An 11,443-nucleotide genomic window follows, 5' to 3' on the forward strand; every position below is an offset into this window, starting at 1 on the left:
TTATTGAAGAAGATGTTTATGTAGAACAACCTCCAGGATTTGAAAATTCAAAATACCCAAATCATGTTTTTAGGTTAAAAAAGGCATTATATGGATTGAAACAGGCACCTAGGGCTTGGTATGAGAGATTGAGCACTTTCCTACTTGAAAGATCTTTTGAAAAAGGAAGCGTGGATACAACTCTCTTCTTAAAGAAATTTGGAAAGGAAATACTCATTGTTCAAATTTATGTGGATGATATCATCTTTGGATCTATTGTTCAGAGTGATGGTGAAATAGATGGGGATATTATCAGTAGAATTCAAGTTGGATGGTTGAAGTGGCGGAATGCATCGGGCTTGTTATGTGATAGAAATGTACCCCTCAAACTTAAGGGAAAATTCTATAAGATGGTAGTGAGGCCTGCAATGCTTTATGGTGCCGAATGTTGGCCATTAAAAGAGAAGCATAATACTAAGTTAAGTGTGGCAGAGATGAGGATGCTTAGATGGATGAGTGGCTTTACCCTTAGAGATAGGATACGAAATGAGCATATACGTGAAAAGGTTGGAGTAGCTCCAATAGAAGATAAGATTAGAGAGAGTCGCCTTAGATGGTTTGGTCACATAAAACGGCGGCCTTACGATGACCCGGTTAGGAGAGTAGAGGTATTAGAATTGACTTATGTTAAGAAAGGTAGGGGTAGACCTAAAAAGACTTGGTTAGAAAATATTAGGAATGACCTTTCTTTATTAGATTTAAACGAGAATTTGGCTTTTAATAGGACACAATGGAGAAAAAGGATTCATGTAGCCGACCCCACGTAGTGGGATAAAGGCTTGATGTTGTTGTTGTTGTTAGTTTTTGTTTGATTTGGTTTATTTTCTTTTTGGTTGCCTTTCTTTCTTAAATTTAGCTTTCAAAAAATCATCGTTGAAATGATATTGTATGCCTTATTCTTGCTTTTGAGAAATTGTAGTTAATATTTTACATCTCTTAATCTATTAGATGGTAAAAATATTTCGTTAATTGTGTCTCTATCTCTAACCTATTTTAGTGGCATAATTTTTTTTTCTAATCAAAAATCTATTTCAAATTAAAGATTGTGTATGAAATTAAGATATTTTCTAAACTTGCTTAAGAAAATCTATCTTGTATTAATAATGCTTAAAGGTTTTTTTTTGTCACATCAAAATTCCTTGTTACTCTTGTCATTGGTTATTGATTCTGTTTTGTGGATAGTTCTTCCCTATGTTAGAGAGAGAGCTCATATTCTCTAATATCTAGAAGATATACTCACAACTAAGAATTCTTTTTTACGAGATTGAAAAAGAGAATTTAGCTTGCAAAAATAAAAAGCCAATGACGCCAAATTGAAAAGAAAAGTATATACACGAAAGTGTATCAAAAATCAAGATGCTCAAAGAGCCAATCAAAGTGACAAGAGGCATAAAATGAGCCCACTAAAGGCAAGCTATTCTCTCTTTTCAAATCTTTTAAAACTTAGAAGTTTTCTTGTATCGAATATTTGATTTCGATTATTTTGTGATTATGATAAATTTACTTTGGTTCATTATTCTATAACATATTTTTTCTTAAACCAAGTGATGAATGGATTCTTTTCTCTCATACCCAATTAATTTTTTGAGTTAGGTCATTGATTTCAAAAGATGATTCTACCCTAAGAGAAAGTCCGAGCTAACGGTAACCATGATCGGATATTCTACCGTTCTTTGGATTATTGATTTTGTTAACTCATTAACTCACAAGTTTTTAAAATCAATCACATGGAATACTACATCATCTTCATGCCTTCGTAAAAAAAAAAGAAGGGTGTCTTGTGGTTTTCTTTTGTTCTTAATTCCCTCCTTTTTGAGATGTCAAAAGGGGGAGTAGTTTTAGGATTTCTTGCACTTTCGATTCCGTGTGTTACACTACTATTTTTAAAATATTTATCGTAGTGTTTTGTCATTATCAAAAAGGGGAAGATTATTGCAAATTCAGGTCCATGAACTATGTTTTGATGATTGGCAAACACTCTTACTTGTCTTGGACTGCCTTTTACTACTGACTTTTCAGGAATTAAAGATCGGACAAAAAAATGTAGCCAGCTCAAGAATGGGTAGATTAGGGTTGAGTTAGTCTGTAATTTTATTTTTCCCCTTCTTGAGTCAATTATAATCTTTGGTGTGACTGATGCAAAGTAACCCTACACACACACACTTGAGAGACTTAGAATTTTTGTTTTTACTCATATCAGCCAGGACGATATTTACATCATTTTGGATGATCGGGCTTAAAACAGAAAATCTAATCATGGGTTCTTAATTAAGGAAGTCGTCATTAGCCAATCGGCCTGGATGATACTTGTATCGGTCGGGACAATAGGCTCAAAACAAAAAGGAATTGCAGCTATAAGCAATTAAGGTATTCTATGTTTTTGGAAATCGGCCAGGACGATCCTGGATCGGCCTGAACGATATTCACAATTTTGCCTTTATTGATCAGACAATCAACGAGGTAATTAAGGATGATTGATACGATCATATCGTCCTGGATGATCGCAAGATCGGCCAGGATGATCGATTCTAAAATCCTAGTCGCTCCTGGATGATAAATATCGGCCAACACAAATTCAGGGCAATGTTCTGGACGATCTGGATCGGACAACTTGAATTCAGAGCGATGCTCTGGACGATTTACCTCTTATTTGAATTGATCGTCCTGGACGATCGTGCGATTGTCCTGGACGATCAAGCCTATTTTCAATCGTTCAGTTTGCATTCAGGGCGATGCTCTGGCCGATCTTCTGAGATTTGTACTGATCGGCCAGGACGATTTCCATATCGTCTTGGACGATATAGTCGGCAACTTGTAATTAATGAGCTATTTTGAGCTCTTCTTTATAAGAGCTCTTGTTCAACATTATTGAAAATCCTTGGATGCTGTCTTGACCTGAGAAAACCTAAAGGAGAGAGAGAGAGAAAGAGAGAGAGGGAGAGAAAGAGAGAGAGAATCTTATGAGGGGGAGATTGTGAGGGGATTCACAAGGGGTTTCTCCAAGCATTGTTCCACTTCTTCTTCCCTAGAGTCTCTTGTCCTTGGAAGGGTTTGGAGAGGTAAGTTTCAGCAAGTGATTGAGGTTCTCTGCCTGCTTTAGGAGGAAGCAAAAGGAGGAAGGTTCTCTATCTTACCGGGCGTGGCAAAAAGAGGTGTTTGTAAAGGCTTCTCTGCCTATCTGTGGGGGATAAAGGAGAGTCACGATTTTAGTGCAATACTCAGAGGGTGCCTCCGGGGAGTGGATGTAGGTCGAGTTGACTGAATCACTATAAACCTTTGTGTTCTTATTTTTATTGCTTCCGTACTTAAATTTCCGCATTGTTTGTTTTGTGGTGATTTGGTTTGTGAAATTTGTTGAGCTTTGCTTAAAGTTTTTAAAATACCAATTCACCCCCCCCCCCCCTTGGTTAGTCTTAGGCCAGTTCTATAGAGCTTAACATCCCTAACGAACTTTCAGAATACCACATTATGATTAATATATCACATCGGGAGTTGAACATATTATTCCATAATGGGTTTGAATTACAAAATTTTTAATTCATCCTGATTATCATAGGCAAACTCAAGAAAGAGTTGTTGCAAACTTGATTTAATGGATTATAATTTTGATGTTAGCAAACTCTTTGAATTCCTTCTAATACTGATGTTTCAGGACCAAAAGAGCATACGACAAACAGAGCCAGCTCAAGATTGGGTAGACTAGGCCTGAGTCTGTCTATAATATTCTTTTTCCCTTTCTTAAGTCAATTGTAAATGTTTGAAGTGATTGATGTTAAGTAACCCTACACACACACACTTAAGAGATTTAAAATTTGTATTTTTACTCACATCATCCCGGACGATCGAGTTCAAAACAGAAGTTCTAATCAGGATTTCTTAGTTAAGGCAGCCGTAATTAACTTATCGGACTGGACAATACTTGTATCGGCCAGGATGATATACTCAATACAGAAAGAAATAGCTGCCATGATCAATTTAGGTATTTTTTATTTTTGAAAATTGGTCAGGACGATCGTGAGATTGGCCTGGACGATTTGGCACAATTATGCCTAAATTTATCCGGCAATTAAGGATGATTGATACAATCACATAATCCTGGATGGTCGCAGGATCGGTCAGGATGATATATTCAAAAACCCTAAGTTGCTCCTGGCCGATCAGGATCGGACAGCTCGAATTCAAGGCGATGCTCTGGATGATTTTCCTCTAATTTGAACTAAGTATCCATGATGATCTCGATATTGGCCTGGACGATCAAGCCAATTTTCAATCGTCTAGATCATCTTTAGGACGATGTTCTGGCGGATCATCTGTGTTTTGAACTAATCGTACATGATGATATTATTATCGTCCTAGACGATAAAGTTGGCAACTTAAAATTATTGAGCTCCTTTGAAGCTCTTCTATTTAAGAGCTCTTGTTTAACATTTTTATAGATCTTTGGCTGCTGTCTTAACCTGAGAAAACTTAAAGGGGAGAGAGAAAAAGAGAGACAGAGAGAGAGAGAGAGAAAGAGAGAGAGAGAGAGAGGATCTTGTGAGGGGGAGCTTGTGAGTGAGTTCATAAGGGTTACTCCAAGCATTATTCCACTTCTTCTTCCCTAAAGTATCTTGTCTTTGGAAGGGTTGGGAGAGGTAAGCTTCTGCAATCGATCGAGATTCTCTGCCTGTTTCAGGAGAAAGCAAAAGGAGTTTGGTTCTCTGACTTGCCGGTGGTGGCAAAAAGGAGGTGTTTTATAAGGGCTTCTCAGCCTAGTTGTGGGGGCTAAAGGAGAGTCACGTTGGTAGTGCAATACTCGGAGGGCACCTCCGGGAAGTGGACATAGGTCAAGTTGGCCGAACCACTATAAACCCTTATGTTCTTTTTACTGCTTCTGCACTTTTATTTTCCGTGCTTATTTTTCTGTGGTGACTTTTGTTTGTGATATTTATTCTTGGTTTTTAAGAATTTTTTTTTTAAATTAGAAATTCACCCCCCCTCTTGGTTAGCCTCAGGACTAGTTCATAGGGCCTAACATCCCTAATGAACTTTCAAGTGTATCAGAGCTGGATTCATAAAAATTGAGTTTGAAAACTTTTTGAATTTTGATCCATGGCTAACTTTGGGAATCGTAATACAATTGAAGGATATTCTATTACACGACCTCCTTTGTTTGAGATCCTTCCTTTTGATTTTTCAAAAGCCCGCATGTCTACTTTTCTCCAATCAACTGATTATAGCATGTGGATGCTTATCAAAGAAGGATATTCTACACCTTCTCATGAAACTAATGGAATTAAAACTAAAGTTGCTTTTACCGAATGGACTTTTGATGAAAGAGATTTAGCTCAATTGAATGCGAAGTGTTTGAACTATTTTTTCTGTGCTTTAAAGTCTAAGGATTGCAAGCGTGTTAAGAGATTTGGGATAGGTTGTTTATGAAAGAACCAATGAAGTGAAATAATCTCGTTTGAATATTCTCTTGCATGACTACAAACTTTTTCGTATGAAACCTTCTGAAATAATTTCTGATATGTATACACGGTTTACTCAATTTGTAACTTCTTTGCATGCCTTAGGAAGAGAACTTTCAAACTATGAAAAAGTGAACAAGATATTAAGATGCTTGCCTTCGTCTTTTGATGCTAAAATCACTGTAATCACTGAATATAAGGATTTAAACACTTATTCGATTGACAACTCACTTGGCACACTCATTGCTTACGAGCAAGGGGTGAATCAAAGAAATCTTGATGAAGGTGAGAAAAGAAATGAGAAAACTGTGGCATTAAAGGTCAACAACACAAACTCTGATTCTTCTGGGTCTGAAAGCGATGCATTACCTTAATCACAAGGCAATTCAAAAGCTTTCTAAGGAAGAAGCAGAAGTTTGAGGCTTAAAGATGAATTGGACTCAATTAAGAGAAATTGGATGACACCTACTTTTGATCTAAAGCTAAGACCTAGGAAGAGGCATTATAATCCAAACCATTTAAGAAATCATTTTCCTGGTGTTAGATGCTTTTCATGTGGAATGCTAGGACACATCTCATTCACTTGCACTGTTCACCGTAGTACGCATTAGGTGTGGAGACCAAAATTGCATAATTCACAACATAGCACACATGCATTACATTCTACTTTTCATGAGAAGAGACCCAAACCTATTTGGATTCTTAAATCTGACAATTATTGATTCTTGCAGGATTGCTCTCACCAAAGACCTCGTAAGAGTATAAGATACTTGGACAAACCGAGGCTTGCAACTCATAAATTGCTTAAACTTGCTGCTTCATAAATTCTTGGAATGCATTTATTGTTTAATATTGGTTTTGATTTTCATACTAGTGTTTTGTTATTTTAGTTATTTGATCTTTTTTATTTTAATTTTGGTTTTCTATATGATGATTTTTTAAGCTTTTAGATTTTGGAGATTTAATGCCAATGATTAGCATCTCTACATTAGTTAAAGGGAGAAACACCATTGATATTTTCCCTCCTTTTAACCTCTTTTAGTAGGTATAATTTTTCTTTTCTAAAACAAAAAGTCTAGCTCATTTAACAAGTGGTTTTTTTAATTAAGATCTTTTTTTTATCTTGATACAATAATCTATCTTATATATAATGTTCAAAGTTTTTTATATATCTTTCAAGTTAATTGAAATCTTGCTATTGTACATAGCATGTGATTTTGATTGTGTTTTGTGACTAGTTCTTCCATATGTTAGAGAGAGATCTCCTATTCTCTAATATCTGGAAGATATACTCACAACTAAGAATCATCTTTAGGAGATTATAAAAGAGAATTTAGCTTGCAAAAATAAAAAAAAGGAGAAAGTGACAAAGATGCCAAATTGGAATAAAAAGAGTATACACAAAAGTGTATCAAAAATTAAAAGATGCTCAAAGTGACAAGAGGCATAAAATGAGCCCACTAAAAGCAAGCTATCCTCTCTTTTCAAATCTTTTAAAACTTAGAAGAACTCATGGGTTATTTGATATTTTCAAAGGCTTGATTTCAAATTCCATGATTGAGATAAATTATTTTAATATATTATCTATTAGATATTTATCATTATAACCAAGTTTTAAACGGATCTTCTTTTTACCCAATTAAGTTATTCTGAGTTAAGCTTTTTGTATTCAAAAGATAATTTTTACCCTGAAAGATGTTCGAGCTAGGGATTAACAGGATCAGATATTCTACAGTTTCCAGATTGTGACATTGTTAACTCAATGATCTTTTGAATCTCTAAAATTTAATATTTTGAGAAATTTGTCATATGGATGCTTTTCTAAAACAAAAAAAATAAAATAAAAATTAAAAACAAAAAAATAAAAAAATTCGTTATTCCTTCCTTTGATAGTTTTTATTTTTTTTTATGTTAACTTTTTAATTTTTTGTTTGTGGCTTTCTCTGATCATCTCCACCTTTCCTTGATTTCCAAATTCTTGTCACATCATCCTAGTCGATACCTCTATATCCTGGATGATATGATAATTTCTCTTCAAAATTTCATCTGATGAACTTTTCTGAGTCTTGTGTAACACGTGATCCCGGCTGATCCCTTATCATCCTGGCCGATATGATCGAACTTTGTTACAATCATTTTGATCGTCTTAGCCGATACATTTTTCATCCTGGCCGATGCATTTGTTGTCACCGTCTTGGACGATACACTAGATAGTCCAAGATGATCCATGTGTCAATACGTTAAAAATCCTTAAAATTAGCTCCGGACGATCCATTATTGGATAATCGTCCTGGTCGATCCACTGTTCGTTCTGGACGATACACGTGGCATAGATTTAAAACACTTTAAATTAGGCCAGTACGATCAATTATTGTGCATCATCCTGGATGATACACCTAATCGGCCCGAACGATCTGCTTTTTCAACGGTCGTTTGGCTTGACTCCTTGGGACGACCGCCTGTGTCTAATCGTCCTGGCCGATATCTAATCGGCCTAGCCGATCAGACCGCCTTTTTGACCAATTAGCCTGTACGCAATATTTGAACCATATTGCCCTAGATGATTATACGATCGTCCTGGATGATGTGGCCATTTCTTTAAATTTAGGACTTTCCAGCCATTATTTTCACCTCAAGCTTCTTCTTTTCTCGTTATTGCTTACTGTTTTCATGCTATGGCTGGTGGGAAGCGAGTCCGACAAACTTTTGGGAGTTCTTCAAGGGCTAGGATTAACCCTCGTTTCAAGGAGGTAGAAGATGAAGCTGCTTACCATCGATATAAAGAGTGTGAAATTACTTTCTCCAGAATCATCAACCCTGTCCACCTCTCATATCTGATATTAGACCTTTTTACCCACACCTCTCTGTGCTTTATTCTTACTCTCGTTGTCCCCTTTAATACCGATCTTCTTCATGAATTCTTCATAAACCTTTGCATAAACTCTGCTTACACAACCCTGATCTCCTATGTGAATCGACGCCCGGTCGAGATCACATATCAGGACTGTGCTGAACTGTTGCAGCTATCCACCACCGGGGATAAGCTGCATAACATTATTTCTGATCCTGATTTTGATTGGACCTCGAAAAATCATTTCCATCGCCAGACCAACACACCCTTTCATGTTGGGGAGACTAGCTCTTTAGTCAAGATACTAGAACAATCCAACATGTCCTTCGCACTTCCATAATTCCAAAGGACAGGGATCATGTCCACATCACTCCTCTACTTTCTTTGACAATTTTTTACATCATAGCCCATAAAGATTTCAATGCTACCGACCTGATTTTTCATTACATTGATCATTTAACAACTATTCGCGATCCATGCCATAAGAGGAAACCCAACCTTGCTTTAGGACACCTCATAGCCTATATTGTTGAAACCAAATACAATCTTCAATATCCTGCTCCTCCGAACCTCCAAACTCTCTTCTACTCGAACAGGTCTTTCAATACCCTTCATAGTACTCGTCTCCACCCAGGGGATGGGGAACCTCGGGGGGCTGAGGAAGAGGAGGCTCCTGATCTCATTTCTGAACCTGCTCCTCTCCGCCAGCACTCATAGTTTTATCGATTGGAGACCCGATTCAAAACTTTTGTTGTTCACTAGCAGCAGCAGCAGCACGATGAGGATGTAGCCCATTTTGAAGCCTATGCTGCACACCAGCGGCAGCAGCACGACCAGGATATGGCCAGGTTTGGCTCACAGTTTGTTTCCTTGACTAATTACTTTCAGCAGCCACCACCACCACCACCTCCGTCTGATGATCAAGGACCCTCGTTTTTCTAGTCTTAGATTTTATTTCCTGTAGTTACTTATGTTTATTTTTTCTTTTTTTTGTACTTTTTTTCTTTAGTTTCTTCTTAGTTCTCTCCTCCTTTTTGAGATGTCAAAAGGGGGAGTAATGTGTTTGTACTTATTAATATATTTATACTTGTTAATTTGTACTTGCACTTATTTGTGAAAGTTCGTTAGGGATGTTAAGCCCTATGAACTTAGTCCCAAGCTAACCAAGAGGGGGGGTGAATTAATATTTTAAAAAATTCTTTTAACAACGAACAAAAATCACATAAACCAAAATCACACTACGGGAAAATTAAATAATGGGAAAATTAAAGTGCGAAAGAAAGAAAACAATAACACAGAGATTTATAGTGATTCGGTCAACTTGACCTACGTCCACTCCTTGGAGGCACCCTCCAAGTAATGCACTATAAACGTGACTCTCCTTTAGCCCCACGGCTAGGCGGAGAAGCCCTCACAAAGAACCTCTCTTTGCCACCCCGGCAAGGCAGAGAACCTATCTCCTTTTGCTTCCTCCTGAAGCTGGCAAAGAACCACAACAAGATGCTGAGTCCTTACCTCTACCGACCCTTCCATGGACGAGAAACTCTAGATGAAGAAGAAGCAGAGCGATCCTTGAAGTAACCCTTGTGAATCCTCTCACAAGATCCTCTCTCTCCCTCTCTCTTTCTCTCCTCAAGGCCTATTCAGGTCAAAGAAACAGCAAAAAGGTTGTTCAAAATGTTAAACAAGACCTCTTAAATAAAAGAGCTTCAAAGGAGCTCATTAATTGAAGTTGCTGACAATATCGTTCAGGCTGATATAGACATCGGACTGGCTGATAAGTATAAAACTCAGAAGATCGGCCAGAACATCGCCCTGAATGCAAACTTGGACGATTTAAAATTGGCTTGATTGTCCAGGCCGATCTCACGATCGTCCCGGCCGATCAGTTCAAATTAGAGAAAAATCGTCCAGAGCATAGCCCTGAATTCGAGCTGGCCGATATTTATCGTCCTGAAGTAACTAAGGTTTTTGAATAGATCATCCTGGTCGATCCTGCAATCGTCCAGGATGATATGATCATATCAATCATCCTTAATTACTCCCTTGATTTCTTGATCAATTAAGGTATAATTTGTGAATATCGTCCAGGCTGATCAATGATCGTCCTGGCTGATTATTTAAAAATACAGTATACCTTAATTATCTATGGCGGTAACTTCTTTCTGTTTTGAGCTTATCGTCCTGGACGATACACGTATCGTCCAGGCCGATCTGTTAATGTCGGCTGCCTTAATTAAGAATCCATATTTAGACTTTCTGCTTTAAGCCTGATCATCCAGGGCGATGTAAATATCGTCCTGACCGATATGAGTAAAAATAGAAATTCTAGTTCTCTCAAGTGTGTGTGTGTGTAGGTTTACTTAGCATCAGTCTCTTTGACCATTAAAAATAGACTCAAGAAGAGAAAAAAACAAAGTACAGACTGACTCAACCCTAAACCTACGCAATCTTGAACTAGCTTCGTTTGTTCGTCCGTTCTTTGATTCCTGAAAAATTAGAAGCAACATGCAGTCCAAGAAAATCAATAGTGTTTGTCAATCATTAAAACATAAGTCATGAAAATAGATTTGCAACAATCTCCTCCTTTTTGATGATGGCAAAATACTACGAAGATAATTAGCAGAAAAATTTCAGGATTGACAAGTGTAAAAATATCATAAACTTATCCCCTTTTGACATATCAAAAAGGAGGAGGGAACACAAAAGAACAATGGCAAATCACAATTTTTTTTTTAACCAAGGCATGAAAATGTAGTATTCCATGTGATTAATTTAAAAACTTGTGGGTTAATGAGTTAACAATCTCAACCATCCATAGAATAGTAGAATATCCGGTCTTGGTTACCCTTAGCTTAGACGTTTTCTTAGGGTAGAATCGTCTTTTGAAATCAATGACCTAACTCAAAGAATTAATTGAATATGACAAAAAGAATCCATCCATCACTTGGTTTAAGAAAAACTATCTTTATAAAATAATGAACCAAAGTAAATCTGTCACGATCGCAAAACAATCGAAATCAAGTCTTTGAGAGCCAAAACTTCTAAGTTCTAAAAGATTTAAAAAGAGAGAATAGCTTGCTTTTTAGTGGGCTCATTT

The sequence above is a fragment of the Dendrobium catenatum genome, unplaced genomic scaffold (genome assembly GCF_001605985.2).
Source record: "Dendrobium catenatum unplaced genomic scaffold, ASM160598v2 fragScaff_scaffold_699, whole genome shotgun sequence".
NCBI lineage: Eukaryota > Viridiplantae > Streptophyta > Magnoliopsida > Asparagales > Orchidaceae > Dendrobium > Dendrobium catenatum.